Source organism: Anopheles darlingi, chromosome 3, assembly GCF_943734745.1.
Source record: "Anopheles darlingi chromosome 3, idAnoDarlMG_H_01, whole genome shotgun sequence".
In the NCBI taxonomy this organism is placed as follows: Eukaryota; Metazoa; Arthropoda; class Insecta; order Diptera; family Culicidae; genus Anopheles; species Anopheles darlingi.
The window spans coordinates 52817042-52834547 of record NC_064875.1 but is presented as its reverse complement, the minus strand read 5'-3'; the positions used below and the strand labels follow the sequence as shown (position 1 = coordinate 52834547).

Genomic DNA, 17506 nt, shown 5'->3' with positions numbered 1-17506 from the left:
TCCGCAATGGTGGAATGGCCGAAAAACAAACAAAAGTTATGGGTGCTCGAATAACGTATTTTCTTTTCTGGTACCAGAACGGCGCCACAGGGTCGTTGTTTTCCTATCAGCCAACAACGGCGACCCAGGGCCCCATTTCGATCGGTTCGTAACGATCGTGCCATGTAAGATGGCAGCGCAGGACTTGAAGGATGAAGCCAATCGGAAGTGATTGCAGCATGGCGAAGATCAAGCAGTATTAGTAGATTAGATAAAGAAGACGTAGAGAGAGAGAGAGAGAGTGAGAGAACAATGCGGAGACGTATCTGTCAACACTATATATCGGTGCATCGCCGGCAAGGAAGCACCGAAGCCAACAACGATTACATCGTTTAGCTGGTGCCAATGAAGCAGATCTTCTTCTGCTCGCCAACGTCTTAAAACAAGTCGCTAAATTTAGATTTCATCTGGGAAGAGGGTCCTACGATGTTAGCCAAGAAGAAAGAGTTTCTAATCGGGAATCATGATGAGTATTAGGGCGACAGGGGATGCGGTTAGCCGATGCGATCGCGCTCCTGATCGTTGACACCAACCCCGTACCGATTGCGCCATAGGTTTTCGACAGAAGCAGTGTGTATTCGTGCCTTCGATTGTTTTTATCTTTGAAAACATACTACGCTACGTCGCACAATAGAAAATAAGCGCTGACTTGAACCACAAAAGTATTTCCAATAAATTGTGATTTTCTGCTTCCATACACCAAGCAAGTCGTCTGCGAGAACAGCAATACTTGGACCCAAACTGTGCCAATGCTCTCGCCTCACCCCGTTCTGGATCATTTATGATCGGTAAATGATGCATTACCATCTGCACTACCATCGACGTACTAAACCAACTAAACATCCCACCAGATGCTAGATGCGGGAGGCATACATACGCTTACCATGGTACCATTAGTATTTCGTGTGCTGCGCTAAACCAAAACTCGAATCACTAGTGTGGAGGAGTGGGGGAGAGCATGATAAATTACCGGTTTCCCATCAATGTGCCGTACAATGTCGATGTTGAGATGAGAAGAAAGAGAGGAAAAACGAACAGGGAAAATTTCCATTTAATTTTTCATTCAAAACTGGTTGATGGTTTGCGTGTATGACGTACACGTTCGTTTGTATTTGTCTAACGATGGTTAGGGAAGAGGTGGGTCGCTTTTTTCCCTTTATGTTGGTTGAGCGTTCCGTATCGATGGGATGGGTGTGTTTGGCACTAAAAATATAATCTCATCTCACGCTTCCCGCGTTCCCAGCTGCCGACTGGTTACGGTAGCAAGAGGCAAGGTATAGGTACGAAGTGATGGAATTGTCAGCGGTGCGCAAAATATAGGCAATCCGGAGTTGCTTATAATACTCGGTTATCAATCAAGCAGCTCGATAACTTATGAACCAAACGAAACTTTACTGCATGTGATAGTATTCTCGGTATGTAATTGTTATATTTGTTTATACAGAAAAAGCGTTAATTACTGGTAGCTATCATGGCAATGCCTTAACCTGTCACCGCTTGACCTGAGCAGGTGCTGAATGAAGTGCAAATGGCAAGGCAGCCGCCTCTTTCGATACACATCCCAAGTGTCATCTCGCCGTCATTCTGGCTACGGTCGCGTATCTTAATACACGATCTTGCGATGGAACGGTCGTGTGCGCTAGAAGCGAAAGATCAAACTCGTGTGTTTCTCGCCTTGGCAATGGCCCCTTGTGTCGGCATCATGCCTCGCCGTGCTAGTGACCGGACGTGCACTCTGCTGCTATGCTGGCAGCACCGGGGCATCTTCGTCAACCGACACATCACGTACAGGATGCCTGAGCGCCGATCACTGTAGAGAAGATATTCGCTTACCCGTTCGTTGGTTGTATGCGCTGCGGTTGGCCTTTTGCGCTAGCATTTTCGCTGGCTTCTGCTCAAGACAATACCAGATGGTCCGAAAGGGGTTTTCGGTTTTATGGGGGGGAAGGGATTTGCTTGGCACACGACACGCCGTCTTGGCAGGCTAATGTGCCCCCTAATCGTGCTTCTCGGATTCACCATCGGATGACCGCGGTTTGACGAGCTATCGAGTTGATGCCAAGAAAGTTTTTTATTATTTTGATTGCTGCCAGATACACAGCGGAAATCGATAACACGGTCGATGCAAAACAAAAAGAAATCTTGAGCTATTGATTCGTTTTTCTTTTCCATATACGATTGATCCAGATTATTCTTCCTCTTTGTCCCGATAGTTTTGGCATGCCAATACGTAATGTAGTATGAATCACGTGCAGGAGGTTATGGCATAAAAGTAGTATTCTCACCACGATCGAAACTTCAATGATCGCCGAAATCCGGAATGTAAATATAACGAAGGGGCCTTCCAACTATCTAATTTAATTTGATTTTAATTTAATTAAATTAATTTAATTTCTTAAATTTAAACCTAGTTTTTGCATTTGCTTACTATCCTTTGCCTGGTAAAGTAAAGAACTTCCAAATTTAGCAATGCATCTGCTTTCTCCAAGTGAAAGCCTTTAAACGCTGCTGTTGCTCCGTAGCAGAAACGTAGCAAAACCGAATCAGACTTAGGGATTTAACGATGCGGCACACATTAGCAAACGTCGACAGATCGTGGTTGGAAGCGAACACCAAGTCAACGGACGACCAATGCTCGCGGTGGGGTCGGTTTTTGGGCCAAAAATAAGATCAGCTCCCCGGGAGTGGTCGGACTAAAAAATAAACCCACGGGAAGTCTGGGCTTTGCGACAAGATCTTCGTGTGTCTTCGCGGTTCGTGAAAGACGTAGAGCTCTGCTACTTCGCGTGTCAGGCGACGGAGAGAACGGTACAGAAATTCTGCCGGTAGATCGGTCGTATTCCAGTAGCATCTGCATTCCCCTATGGGCAACGCCCGGTATATTCTGCAAACTTCCACGAACGCAACATGGCGAGACCGGGGACAACGTGGAAGCAAGTAACCGTGACCGTGTCTACGGCAAACGATTGACATGCTGTCGGGACTGCGAGAAGGTTTTTATTTAGATGCTACGCAGCTAACCACGAAAGGCCACGTACGCGAAAACCGAAAAGTTTGCAGCGGATCTTTGGTGGTCAAGATCGAGGTTGGTCGACACACGGGTTCCCAAAGATCCTAGTAACACCCTAAATTTGATGAAAACATGAATCGTGAAAATGTACTATTTCCTAAAGACTCACAATCGGTTTTCAATACACGAAAAGGTTCGCGTGTTGGTTTCTAGGAACGAGGTCGGTGTTATTGGCCCGAAAAAATGAGTGCATAAATTTTGCTTTGTGCTGTCTGGATAAGTGTTGCAGCGAAACCGTAACACACTCGAATATGCCCCACAAAAAAAAGGATATTGCTAGATCGTTTTTTGAGTGATTGTTATGTCGATATCATATGCCATATACCCGTTGGTTCATGTAGAACAAACCTAGAGTATCGGGTTTTTGATGAAAAATTGAAAACTTTCCCTCCACTTTCATCAGATGTCTAACTAGAATGGATAGTGAATTAATCATAGTCCGTAAATGCTATCAAATAAATAATGGAAATGTTATCCATCAAACAAGGGCAATTAGAACGTCAGTAGCTAGAAGCATGCTAAGCATACAACCATAGCCCGTCACTTTCTCTAATATGCTTCGATTTATCGATCCGGGGGGCACATGGCAGACCACGGTGCCACGAATTTGCTTGCAACCATCTAATCCACAAACTACCACCGAACACTTATGCAACTTATGCTACCCGATATGCACTTACACCGGCACCGACGGCCGATATTCGCGGGTTGCACAATATTCTTCCAAGCAACTGGAATTGCACCAAATCCCTCGCATCTCCGCCCGGATAAACGTGCTAATCTGTGGCTTTCAATGAAACAGTTACCGACCGTATTATCGTGATTACACCATCCCCAATCGCTATTGACATTCACGTCTCTGATCGATCACAAGTCGCTTCGCAATTAGCGCCAAGATAATCGAAATGAAGAGTGCCAAGCATTTCCAGCAGAACACTCAGGGTTGCTCCACTGCGCCAGGATAGCATCTGGTAGCGGAATGTAGGATATGCATCCTGCGCATAGCACACCACACCAACAAGCTTCCTATGTAGTTCAAGACGATCTCGTGGTCGTCCCCTTATCACGTTTGGCTAGTCACGGGTTATAATTTCGTGAAGCAACCTGGCTGATAGAGGCGGATCGATAGCGGAACCGGCGGGTATCTGTATGCCCATGGTAGTATCATTGAGTCACGAGTGTTTTCCCTTCTTTTATGACACTATTTGTATGTCGCATGTACTACAGCATTCAGCATGATTCCGGTGGCTATTTAATCGCGAATGATAATCTTGAACGAAATGATTTGACGAATATGTAGTTCTCGGCCGCAACTGCGGTTTGTGCAATGCGATGGAAAAGCGACATTCATATAACTCCATTAGAGCCGCGTGTTACGTAAGCGAGTCAGTATTGTCACCCCTGTCCACCGGTCGATAGTATGTCGGTGTTGGAGCTACCATCCGTTAGCTGTTGGTTTGACCATTTTCAAAAGCCACACCAAGCTGATGTACGAAAATGAAGGGCGAAACACAAGCACGATAAGAAAATCTGTGCTGTGCGAACGCATTTTCTCATTCAATTTTTCATTTTATCGCTCAAACCCGTCTGCACTTCGCGTTCACGGTGGACGAGGGGACCGAACGGGGACGATGGGGGCTTTGTAGGGGGTCTCCCGCCGGTGGGACGGGAAGGTAGAGGAAGTTGGGGATCGGCGGTGGGATGGGAAACCGAAGCGGTCCCGAAGTTCGCTTCGGCAGCGATGCTTAGTTCGGTCGAAAAGTGAAAAGGGGGTTTTCGTTCTCGGAAGCCGCCATTGTCGTGAAATCTCGTGATCTAGACGGTTGAAAGAGGTGAGCGCTCTGCTACTATACTAGCGGGCTTATACTACAGTCCTACTAGCTAGTACACTACTAGCCTGCTGCGATCTAGCAGTGAAGTCATCGCATATCGTAGCCAACGCGCCGATTTTGTGATGTAAATGGTGCTGCGTGAAAAGAAGGCGACGTGCTGGTGCGATAGTGGCGGCAGGCTGCGACTGCGGCAAACGGAAGATGAATTCTAGAAAATGGAAAAGAGGAAAGGCCTCCGTGCTTGGTTAGCGATCGTGCAAATTATGCGACAACCATTTTCTAGAAATGAGTTTTCTGCCGCGAGCCCTGCCCTGCACAATCTGCCTGCTGCGTCCTTCTCGTCGCCTTTGGGGGTACCGTAAGTAGAGTAGCCTTTTTGATATTTGATATTCCGATGACAACCGACCACAACCAACCAAATGGGGGGGGGGGGGGGGGGGGGGGGTCGTGCCTTCCGCTGCTGCATAACCCGACAATAGTGCGTGCGTGTCGTGGGTGAAAAAAGAGATCTAGTACCACATTACATAATTCGCTTTATATGATGTCATGTGTTGTTGTGAATCGCCGTTCCCCGAATATCGTCAACTTTACTTACTTTACTTCACTGCGAGATCAATCTTCTGCGTTTTATCTCCTCCGTCCGCCGGCCGGCGTCTCTGCGGCTTAAACCGGTTGCGCAAAAAGTGGATAACTGGTGGTGTGCGTGTTTGCTTGCGCTTCTACTCGTGTGCGTGGACTTGCGAGCGGGAGGGCGCGTCCCGCCGTGTTTGTTGAGTCATAAACTCGTTCGTTTAGTTTCAATTCCGTGGAATTAAAGTCAATTTGCTTGATCGTCAATTTACCAGAAACCCCCTTGCCCCGGCTAGCTGGTTGTTTCGTGGAGACGATAATAATGCGTTTGTTCCTCGTGTGGCGGGTTCCCTATCGTCATCAATCGAAAAGCATAAGAAGCCACGCCAAAATCCCGCTGTCCGCCAGCACCCAGTTCATTGACCTCTTGCTGAGCTACTCTCTGTGGTGCTGTGGGAGAACTACCGAAAAAAATGCCAGTTGCATCGATCGATCATGATCTTCTTCCGACGCGGAGTCAGGAAACAGCGAGCTGCATTCTTATTGCCATGGTTGATTCTTTCTGGAAGAAGACACCGAAACCCCACAAGTGCCTTGTGCTACAGTGGAAGGTCGCTGGCGAGAAGGGGAACATTGCAAATTATCGCGAAATTCTGTGCAAAGCGGAGATACAACTGTACAAATTAAGACACACATACAGATACATGTGGTCTACCCAGCAGCTTGCGTAACTTTTTGCGAAAAACGGAATTAAAATCACGAGGTTTTTGTGAGGAGGGCTTGTCGTTTGCCTTTTGCTCTGTTTCTTCCTAGGCATTTGCAGAAAACGCGATGCTGAAGTTATAACTTCCGGCACAGCGCGTTCCCACCATTCGTGGACCTGAAGGCAAGCGAAGGAGAAAATCGAGGCCGGAAACCGACCCCAGTTTATCTCTCTCTCTCAATCCAGGGAAAAACGAGTTTTTCATAGCATTGTTCGAGTGAACATTACATCCAAAAGGAAAGAGAGGAGGGGAAAGGAAGGAAAATGATGAAACTCTGTCGTGTACGAGGGCTCCACGGTGCGGTGTCCCAAGTGACGGCAGCAAGTGTGTTCTGGACGAGAAATAACTTTGCATACAATAGGTGGCAGCAGCAGAAGCAGTCACCTGATTTGCAGCAACGACCGTCATCATCATCATCACCGACATCTGTAAACTTCGTTGCATCATTACGTCGTCGTAAACGGACATCACAATTACAGGCGCACGTTCTCTTCTTATCGTTAAGGTGTAGTACAAGGTTCTTCATTTTCAAATTCAATTAAAAGTTCGAAAATGAAAAAAACCCAGCACAAATCCAAATCTCAACGGAAGCAAGGGCCGTGGTTCGCTGTTCGCTGTGTTGCGCAGCATCAGGCGACGAAAAGGAAAAAAGCAGGCGAATATTCGAGTTCAAGGTCACATCGTTTCGCATAAAATGCAGTGGGAAAAGTTGGATGTCGCAACTTCGTTGCTTTTCTTCTCTCACTCTCTCTCTCTCTCTCCGGCACTTGCGCGATCCAATAACGTTATCCATTTCCTGTTGGGGGTGTGTGACCACGTAACTGGTGTCCCCTGGTGGGATGTTGGGAGGGGGGCCAGAAGGGAAGACATATATTATGCAGAAACTAGTACTTTTGCTTCAGCTACCACGAGATATTACGCAACCCTTCGTCATTTAGAATCGATAGCGAAAAGTCTCTCTTTCTCTCTGGTTCTCTCTCGTTCTCTCTCGGTGGCATAAATTGCAGATCCACCTCGGAAAGCCTGGCCCGGTTATGACCTGGTTCTTGAATATTTGCTTAATCTCCCCTCCCCGCAACCAACCCTGGATTGCCGAGTTGATGACTGCCAGCAGATCGGTTTGGGGGTGGTGATACGTTGGTATCACGGTGTGGGAGAAAGTGTACCTTACGTAACAAATCTGTGCCTGGAAAGTAGGACATGGATGGATCCCGGGGAACATTTTTGCAACCTCTACCTCCCGGTGGGCTGGTCTGCTGGTGCAAGGATAATAGTGGAATGAAGCATCACGTGATTCCATTCAATGAGGTGGAAGCTGTTCTTCGTGAGAAACCAACCAGCTGCCATTCGATTCTACTATTGTTGTTTTCTATTTTTAACCATCGCTTTCGATGACTAATGGTATGTATGTTGGTGTCTGTTGGGTGGAAAGAAGGATACGATAGACTGTTGGCTGCTCTTGCTTATGAGTTTATTATCAGCCTTGGCCAGATGTGAGGTCCTAGTGAATGAACGACAGATTATTGCATGAGTAGTCATCGTTCTAGCTCTAGGCACGCTTTGATATGACATTTTCCAATATTTTTGTTGAGCACATTTCTACACATCATCGCCTACTGCTCGAAGAATGTGATTAATGACGGTTTACTAACGCGCCGTGTATGTGTGGTTTTATCTACTGACATCTACTAACTACATTGCCGGCTATGCGAAACTAATGTAATTACCCTGAAAACGTTAACCCCCAACAGCACGCACTTGCTTGTGTTTTCTTTTTGCAATTTGTTTTTGCATCTCCCCCGTAATTTCGCCGGAGATCCAGATAGAGAACAGTGCGGATGATGCCACCGATGTTCTCCGAGTAATTCTCCCAGAGAAACTGGCACCCGTACGGGGCCTACCTTGCTCTTGTCGAATGTTTTAGTGAAATCCATTTCACTAATCCACATTAGTAAAGTACAAACCGAACGCTTTGATTTTTGTTCAATCAACAAAGCATGACGACAAGTTTGCAAAAAGTGTGTGCCAACTTACCTTTGTGAAAGAAAACAGTTTTGTCCAATGCCCCCGATCTCTGTGCATGTATGGCCCATCCTTTAACCTCGATGTGTTGAGTGTTATTGACGATAGTGGTTGGGGGTGCTAATAAGTACCTCCAGCTTTTGTTGTGGGGATCACGCACGACCCTGGCTAACCAACCATTTACACCCACACGAAAAAACCTACGGAGTAGTCGGATAGGGGACATTCAGATAAAAGCTGTTACTGAATTTCTCATATAAATTATCTCCAACAGCAATACATTAATTGCGCGTTACTTTAAATACGCCAACCCGCTGACTTACTCTGTGCGCGGCGTTTGGTTGCTTGAGTAACGTACAGTAGCAACAGAGAGATACATATAAGTATGATAACAACCCAGAGAATGTCAAATACTGCGATGCATGTCATTTATTAGTAGATGATTTAGCTTGTCACAACCACTATTAGCAAAATGGTATCATCTTCCCTCCCAATGTGTCATTGCGTGCTAACCAACCAGATAAACCAGAGATATGTGGCAGTAATTTGTGTCGTATATAAGTATATCAAATGTATGCCATGCATCGAACCACGAACCATGTGAGGCACACTACTATTGACGTGCACCGGGTGTTCTCATAAAATTTCATCGAAAGTAATTACAATGCGTTTGCCTGTTTGTCGCAGTTTTACACTGCTGGTTGGTGACAGCAGAATGATCACGACCTCCGCGGTGATGCGTTGCAACAATGTGTACGTCCAAGCTGTGATGCCCTCACAATTGCGATGAATTCAATGATCACATCCCAGCTCTCCTCGCCCCTTGGGTTGCTTCAAAGCAGTGATCTGCGCTTGGTTGCTTGCAAAACATGCGAATGCTCCTGCTGTTTAGGGAATATACGTTAATGAAAAAAACATTCTGCAACAACCGCTACGCTCCTACAGGGTCTGTGGCTATCTTCCAATTTATGCCTCGTTTTGGTAAATCTCCTCTTACGGACAACGCATTTGATGTTTTTTTTTTAATTAAAAACCACTATACCGAAAGGCAACACATTGTGCAGCCAGCATAGCATATTATGCTTCACATGCATCAGCCAGTACCGAAAGAATGTTCGCTGCAAGCACAAACAACAGGCCAGTGTATTATTCTTCATTTGTGATGGAGGATTCTGTCTTACTGTGCCGCTCATCTCCCCTCCCCTGTTGGAAATAGACGAGATCCAATTGGCGGTATGCAATGTAATGTGATCAGCAGTGTGGTGGAGAAGATTCCCGAGATTGTTTCTGTGTGATAGTATGACCGTCAGAGTCGCGCTTCCAACTTCCTCCCGCGTTTCCTCTGACCTCCTCAACCAATTGAACGTAGTCAATTGTGCTGTGTGGTGGATCAGTGCGCATTCATCTGTGGAATTGGTTTCAGACCAGCCTCCACAACAGTAGCTACTGCTACTGCTCCGGTGGAATGTGCGATTACATTTGCAAAACGGATGTCGCGCTGTCTCGCCACTTGAACGCAAACATCCGCAATGCATAAACATATCATTCTCTGGAGACAGCTTCTGAGGAGCGGCCAGAAGATGACTGCTTGATACTGCTACACCTAGATCGAGAATGTGTAATTTTGTCTTGTGCAACTCCCATGGTAGTGGGCAAAGTTGCAAAGAGCGAGAAGGATAAAGTATGATGATTTATTTAGAATGGAGATGGTATGCTGGCAGAACAAACATTGCTTGATTGGTGGTACAGAAGTTGTTCTACAGAGTGTAGATCACCATGGGTATGTTACGTGTTTAACCGACCATAGTCAGCTCCCTTCCCCAGAACAGATTAATGTGTGTTCCCCCAATAAGAATGGTTCTGTCGTAAAATTGTTTCGCAAAGACCTTTTGAAGCCTAGGTAAAGCTTTTGGCATGACGATCAAACGACAGTATTCCTGCACGATGCTCGTGTACCACACCCTTGTTGCCCTATTGGCCTGCATGTGCCTATTTGCCCCGCTAGCAATCGGAGATCGTAAGCGTCTGGATTGAAAATCCGTGATCATGGACAATTTCAGTACTAAAGTCTCCAACAGCATAAAATGGTGAATAAAGAGAAGCAGTAAGATCATGGCCATCTGCGTGATCCCCTGCGAATGGCAAACTCTTCTCGTTCACAACAGCACCACCATCATTCCAAAGCTTGTGTAAATGCTCATTAGCGTAACATAGTTTTTTCTCCTTATCAATTTCCTGAAAATGAATTAACAACATCGTATGAGTGTGCATGTATACGTGTGTGGGTAACTATTGCGGAGATCATCTTTGCCACAAGATTTGTCGTCTTCTTTGAAGAGGGTGCAATGATCGCCCGCTCCAAGCCCTTGGACAATCTTGTACACCAAGTCTCCCACATCAAATGTGAGTTTTATCGCTCAAGGTGATGTACCGTATCGACAACTTCTCTCATTCTCCTTCACAATGGGAGGGGGGGAGTAAGAGGATGTTTGCTGATCATGTGTCAGGTGCATCAAAAACGAATAAAGCACAAACGCAGAATACATGCGAATTATGTGCGTGCTAAATGTTGTGTTTTGTGCGAATCCCTGAAAAATCCCTCGGCATGCGAAGGTATCCTTGAATGCCCCGAAAAGCCACCTGAATCGTATATGTGAAGTACATACTCATCCTGCATGACCCTCATTAGATTATTGTCAATCGAATTTTAAAAATGTGATTGTAAATTTATGATTACAGAACCAAGGCCTTTTATTGTATCTCGATTTTATGCTCAGTGTTTCACCTTTATGACAATTAAACCCCATAACATCTACCAAATGCCCCCACCTCCCGGGATTTTTATCCCGAGAACTAGAAGGTTCCGGGGGTATTCCTATCATTCACCCGTTCACTTTTCGTTTTTGCACTCACATTTTTCGGATGTTTGCACCCTTGTGTTGTTTGCAAGACCTCTCTCCACGGTGCTTGCTAATAATAACAACACATTAAAATAGCGATAAACAAGGGTGTGGGATAAACAGATCAGAGAAAAATGGCCTTAGATAAATCACAACAGCAGCACGGGCAGCTCCCCAGCAAGAAGCTGTATGTGTAAACTATACGGCATGATAATGGGGCTGGTAGTAGTACCTAAAAGAGTCCCATGAGGAGGAAATACCGCCTGCTGCATCTTGGTAATTTATGGGAGGTAGGATGAAGTAAAGAAACATAAAATACTTCAATAGATCGAGAGACAACAGCGCCTGGCACTCGTTAAATTGCTTTCCAAGCGCCGGTCCCAAAATGAGATGCTTTTTAGTGTACAGATGGTTATGCTTGCCGATTCTTAGTCTCATTCGAAGCGCTTGAGTATGTGAGCAAATGTTATAAAAATAATCTCGGTTTCTGGCTGCCTAGCTTCTCTCATGTTCGGCTTGTTAGATAATCGACGCATTTTTGCTTCCACGTTGGCACGATCTCTGTGAGCGCGCCATGATGAGTGAGGGCCATGATGGCCTAAAGCCATTCGAGAATCAATTCCCCCCACACAACTCACAACCGCGGTATCGTCACTCGCTGCACTGTCTACTACCATTGAATCGTGGCCGGCCATCTGTCGGCAAACGGAAGTAACTTTGAATGCCTTTGGTCCGCAAGATCACGCCTCTGTCGCGAGGTGCTTCTTGTTCTTGCTTGTCCATGCATTTGAATGAACTTCCCCACTTTCTTATCTAGAAAATGGTATCTGGGAACACGGTTTATTAGCAAAAGTGCAGCACGACGGCGGCATCAAATGGCAACCTGTCGGACATGCCCCAAGGTACACATGTTCGTTGGTTTTTTGGTCCCTTATCACACTCTCATTACGGTGCAGTAATTGGCGAATGTGTTTTTTCTCCATTTATTGGAGCCATAATGCTTATCTCTTATCTGAAAGTAACATCGTCTAGGTCGTGCGTTCACCATCCAACAGCTGATGATAGGCAGCACCGCTGGGGTGATATCATACTTAGAAGGTTGCTGCTGCCGTTACGTGCAATCTTGCTCTACAATCGATCAAATGCACTGCTGCTTATCACGTGAATTGGCAGTTAGTAATAAAAATTGATCTCCTTCTTTCCTCTATGCTTCTATTGTACATCTTCTTACACCTTGCGTGACGATAGAGCAGTGTCACGAGTTGTTGTGCTCTCCAGATGCCCGACACACATCAATGAAGTGTTAGGGTCACATGGGCTGGGGCTGGCCACTCTTTTTTTTCGGGAACTCCGTTGCTTCAACGGCCAACGGTGGTGAATCTATTTGACAAACGTCTGATCAATTAATATAATCTTTTTGTTGCGTGTCATGGGAACGATGATACTATAGGCAGAGGTTTTCGGTCCGCTTCCTCTCTTGTGTGTCTTATCAGGCAAGCTGCAAATGTAGAGAACTGGCCGGCTGTCCAGCCTTGAGGCCCATAGGGGAAGCCAGCCGCCCCCCCACCCCCTAAGGATCCTATCGCACTTCGGCAGTGACAGAACTCCATCCAACCATTCACAATACAGCGGGATGCGCCTGTTCGAGAAGAGTCCCCCCTGGGTTCCCCTTCGATTGGTTTCAATGTCAGACTCCAATCCACAAGAGAGCTAGGAGAGAGAGCGCACCTACCCTAGCAACCCCTTCATTTTTGGGTCTCGTGAAAAGTGTATTGCGTACAATACACACTCTCTATCCCCCCTCTCTTGTCACTCTGATAAGCTCGTCAAGTGCTGGTGCTGCTGTGCAAGGCTTAAGAGGCATGAATGGTGTGCGTTGATAACGGAACACCAGCCGCTGCCAGTTGGAAAAAAGAGTTTAGGTGACTATTAGTAAGACAAGAAAGAGCAAGCACCATGGCACAACACATCAGAGGTGTGTGCTGTATGTATTGCCCACCGTTCCGTTCCCCTTGCTTGCCACCTTTCGGGCTATGGTTTACTTCACGCTACCATGAACTTGGCCTCACCCTCGCCACAGCCACACTCAACATCCTGGGAGAAAATATGATGATGGGTGGTGTGGTTGGTGGCCAGTTGATGTTCCGCTGTCCGCGCGTGTACAAGTTGTCCGCGGTGTTCGGTCGCTTTTTTCTTTTTTCCTGCTTCTAGTTTCTCTAGAAGGCTGTGTCTGTCAACCCCTCGCATCGAAGGGAGTGTGTAATGTAGGCCACAAATTGCAAGCTTCACGGCAAACCAAAAGATGTCACCAAAAACGGCCAACGATTACTCTCACGTGCATGGAGGGGGACATAGGTCTTCACACTCTTGATCTTGGTGGTGATCACCAATCGGCTCGTAGTGAAAGCTTCACTCGGAAGTGTAGCGATCGCGAAGTGCGATCATCGTGAATGTGAAAACGGTGCACAACTCTCTCCAACTGTTCCTCCACTCGGTCTCGGCTATTAAGCCCTGCTTCATTTTTATTCCAATCGGAGTTGCTTAACCTAGCCTCTACCCCATTGCAGAGCGACCGAACCAGTTTTCGCCCTAGCGTTGCCTCGGCGGTACCGGTGCACTACACGCACTGCATGCTGCTGTGTTATGAAGCGTCCGGAAGTGCGTGTGCTGTCTTGTGGAACAACCGCATCGTAGGGAGTGGGAGAGGTGGTTCAGTAGTAAAGCACAGAAGTAGTGCCCTGTATGTGCGTATGTGAGAGAAGAATTGGGAGTGGAACTGGTGAATGTTTGCAGAGGAGGGCATTAGCTATCAAATAAAACGGTGGGCTGGAATATGGGTAGCTGGTGGTGGAAAGGACGCCACCGGTGTCTAACGGTGTTCTATGCCGGGTTTGCATTGTACGGCTTGACGATTGCTTGGCTGTACTGGAGTGGATACTTTGACCTAGAACCTTCTTCGCCTGCTGATGGGTGCGTAACCTCGAATTTCGATCACGTTAGTTCCGTTAGCCTCCAATCTGTGGCATGTAGTATACCGGCGTTAGAAGTATCAATGATGTAACGTTAAATTGGTTTATAACCGTGAGGAATCACCTCCTTCGCAAATGAAAACACTTCAATCTGAGTTCCAAAAGGGGGGATGACAGGGGAGGAATCGAAGTTTGTTCTCCCTTTCTATTCCATTGTTCACTCCCGCTTATCTTTGCACTTGAGTATGTAGTATGAGAAGAAGATAGCATTGTTGCCTGTGGCACAATGCACAATCTCTGAGACAGCACAGTCCTCAAATGATGGGAGAGTCCATAAAGCCATTAATTTCAAAGTGGTGCCACGTTTGCTATAGCGGCGGGGAGGATTGCAGTTATACATGGTCTGATCTTTGATTGTCACACAAGGAAGGTACAATACAGACAGCAATAATACGAAGCGATCAAAGGCGTAGGTTTGCCGAAATTTCTTGCCGAAAAATTGCCCAGAACAAGACGCCGGGTCACTCAACTAGGCAGTGTATACCTAGTTTTGAAATAGAAACTCAACATGCAGTGGTGAATTTGACGAGAAACTGCGTGTTGAAAAGCTCACATAAAAACGGCTCAAAATTCAATGGGGGGTTGCCTTGGTTACCTGCCAGCCTCTGAGGTCTGCTTTGGCGTTTTTCCGCCCGGCAATATAATCCATACCCTTCATGAAAAACTTCCTCACATTCCAGAATATTCGTTCCAAACACTTACCGCTACCCTTTGACTGCCATTTTTAATGGTCGCTACTCTTTGACTGCCCTTTGGAAGTTGGTGAGGATACGGAAAAGAATGAATTATACGCCCCAGCCCTTGCGCAACAGTGTAGCGGTGGAAAAGGGCAAACTCCACATCCAACCAAAATTGTTTACAAACAATCGCTTTTATGCTGCGTGTGTCGCACAAAACGAATTGAAAGGAAAACTATAAAACTATACTGATAGAAGGGGAAGGAAGAGGGTACGGCCCGTTGCGACTTTTCCGTTTCCTGCTCATCAATCGCTGCCGTGCGCTGCCACGGGAGAAACGAGAAAAGAACAAACTAGGCGACTGGTGTGTTCTGTTGCTCTACCCTACCTACCGCCTACTTTGTTTACTCTCTCTAAACGGAGGAAGGGACTGTGAAAATTCCATAATTTTTCCGGATACCGGTTGCTTTGGTGAAGTTGTTGTGCATTTGTTTTATTGTTTTTTTCTGTTTCTCTGTAGACAGACGGAAAATGGTCTCTCGCACAAGCCTTCGTCCCTCCCTAGCTGATTCCTTCGATAAGAAACATTTTTAATTATGCGAATGGGTTGCGCGGTCCGCCATCCCATTTGTGGAGCAAAACTTTCCCATCGTGGAGTTGTGATTAGTTTTAAAACAAACGGGACCTTCGGTATGAACTTTTCCAGTTAATAAAAAAGACATTCGACATTCAAAAGTTCACGTCATCGCATGGCAGTTTCATGAGCAGCGTAACTGTTTAATAATGGTAATGCAGGCACAGTAGGCTCTCGTTTTTTATATGCTTGGCGAATTAGAGGAACCAAAATCGAGGCAAGCAACAATGTTGTTTGCCTTATCATCCTCAGCATGCGAAACGCGGAGCACCCGCAGCAGCACACAACAGTTGCGCTTGGAGCGGGAATGAGAAATCTGATTGAATTAATTCCATGCATATCCACTGAATCCTCTCCCTACATTACCGGCGTGTTTCGTTTGCGTGTACGTGTGATGATCAAACGCGCGCGCGGACACGCCTAATGGCCAACATGTCCTTCTTTGTCCTTACCGAGTTGAGTGTGAGCCCTGGACGCCGGCGGGGAAAAAATGCCAACGACTCACTATCTCTCTTTTCCTTCCGGTTTATGCTCATGCGCAGCATCACGATATCCTTTCAGCGAGAGAGAAAAACCGCCTCAGAGAGAGCAGATGGTCAATGCAAAGAAGATAACAATGGGGTGGCGGCCGCGGTGCGTGTTGCTGGGGTGGGTTGCTATTGTGGAAAACTGTGTGTTGCGAGCAGCGTTTGTGTACCGTAGATAGTTGGCGTGCCCCGCGGAGTTGGGATTAGTTCCGCGCGCCTAGTCTGTCCCGTGTCCTTAGAGCGGTAGGATATATTCGGTCCCGGGTCCGCGTTAGAGTTAGTGTGTGAGCGCGTATCGCGTCGTGGATCTTAGTTTTGTTCTTTAAAGGCAAGCCAGCCTGCCTACTGGAGATTGTTGGCTGTTTAATAGATGTTTATCTATTTCTGAGGGCCACCGAATCTGGACTCTCAATCGGAAATCGTTAATAAACCAGAAATCCTTCGAAGGCTAGGAACGCTTGGGCCTTTGGGTCATGCAGAAGTGCTTCTTCCATCCACGCTACTAAGAAGCGCATCAAGAAGGCGTAGGAACTCGGCAGGGCTTTTCTCGGGTGGTGTACCACTAGCTGTGATACCACCCACCCTTTACAATATCCTTAATACAGTTGTATAAAAATTTAAAGTATTTGGATTCTGCGATGAAAGAGAGTGAGATTAGTGGGAAGGCATGTCTATTCTGTAAAAAATGCTTCGAATTGTGTGTTGAAACAAGATATTTATATACCACCACCCTCCCGGTGATGTTACCCATGGTGCGTGCACCCCAAAAAAGGGTGCGGCGTTGCGTGCGCGCATTTGTATGTGTATTTGGCGCGCGCGTATGTGAGATTCCATGCAAAAGATTTCGCAGGCGGAGGCGCGCCCTTTCAGTGTTAATCCTCCCGGGTTCAATGGATTATGTGTGTGTCTGAGCATAGCATGAGCATAGTACAGCATGAGAGCGGGAGAGCGTGCTAATGCACTTTGTGACGGGAATAAATTTCAAATAAAATAATTCAGAAACAACAGTTAGTGAGAGAGCGATCCTGGTGAGAGCATTCAACTCCCCTGATGTCCTGATGCCATTTCCGGCTTCATCGAGGGTGGGTCGTGATAAAAGCAACAATAATGAAAAACACTCGAGCACAGAAGGTGCGCTAGTTAGATCCATGCTCTTCCGCTTTGTGTTGATCGTGAAAAGTGACATTCCCTTTTCCCTTTCCGAGTGCTTGAGTAATAGCCGCCACTGTTGAATTTAGAAGGATTTTTCAATTTAAATTTATAAATTTCACAATACTTTCTCTGTGTTTTTCCCTGTGCCAATCAAACCATAACCAACTGTGGTGGAACCGTGTCCTTGCCGCATACAGAGCTGACGGAGCCCAAACCAAAGACATACCTTTCACCCCCTTACCCCGTAGGCTTAGACACCATAGACAGCACCAGAAAGTAATAAACGGATG

The 17506-nt window shown here is 46.4% G+C and overlaps 1 protein-coding gene across 2 annotated transcripts in view; it reads left to right on the top strand.

Annotated features, from left to right (window-relative positions):
- LOC125954375 (arginine kinase) overlaps window positions 1–17506 on the top strand; it is a 33528-nt gene that overhangs the window by 12820 nt on the left and 3202 nt on the right. The window contains exon 1 of one of the 2 annotated variants that reach the window (XM_049684600.1): window positions 17451–17506. This exon is cut by the window's right edge and continues 684 nt beyond it. The exons of the other annotated variant lie outside the window; for it this stretch is intronic. The gene's annotated coding sequence lies outside the window, so the exon portion shown is untranslated. Of the gene's footprint in view, window positions 1–17450 lie in introns of those variants that run through there. 2 annotated transcript variants of the gene reach the window in all.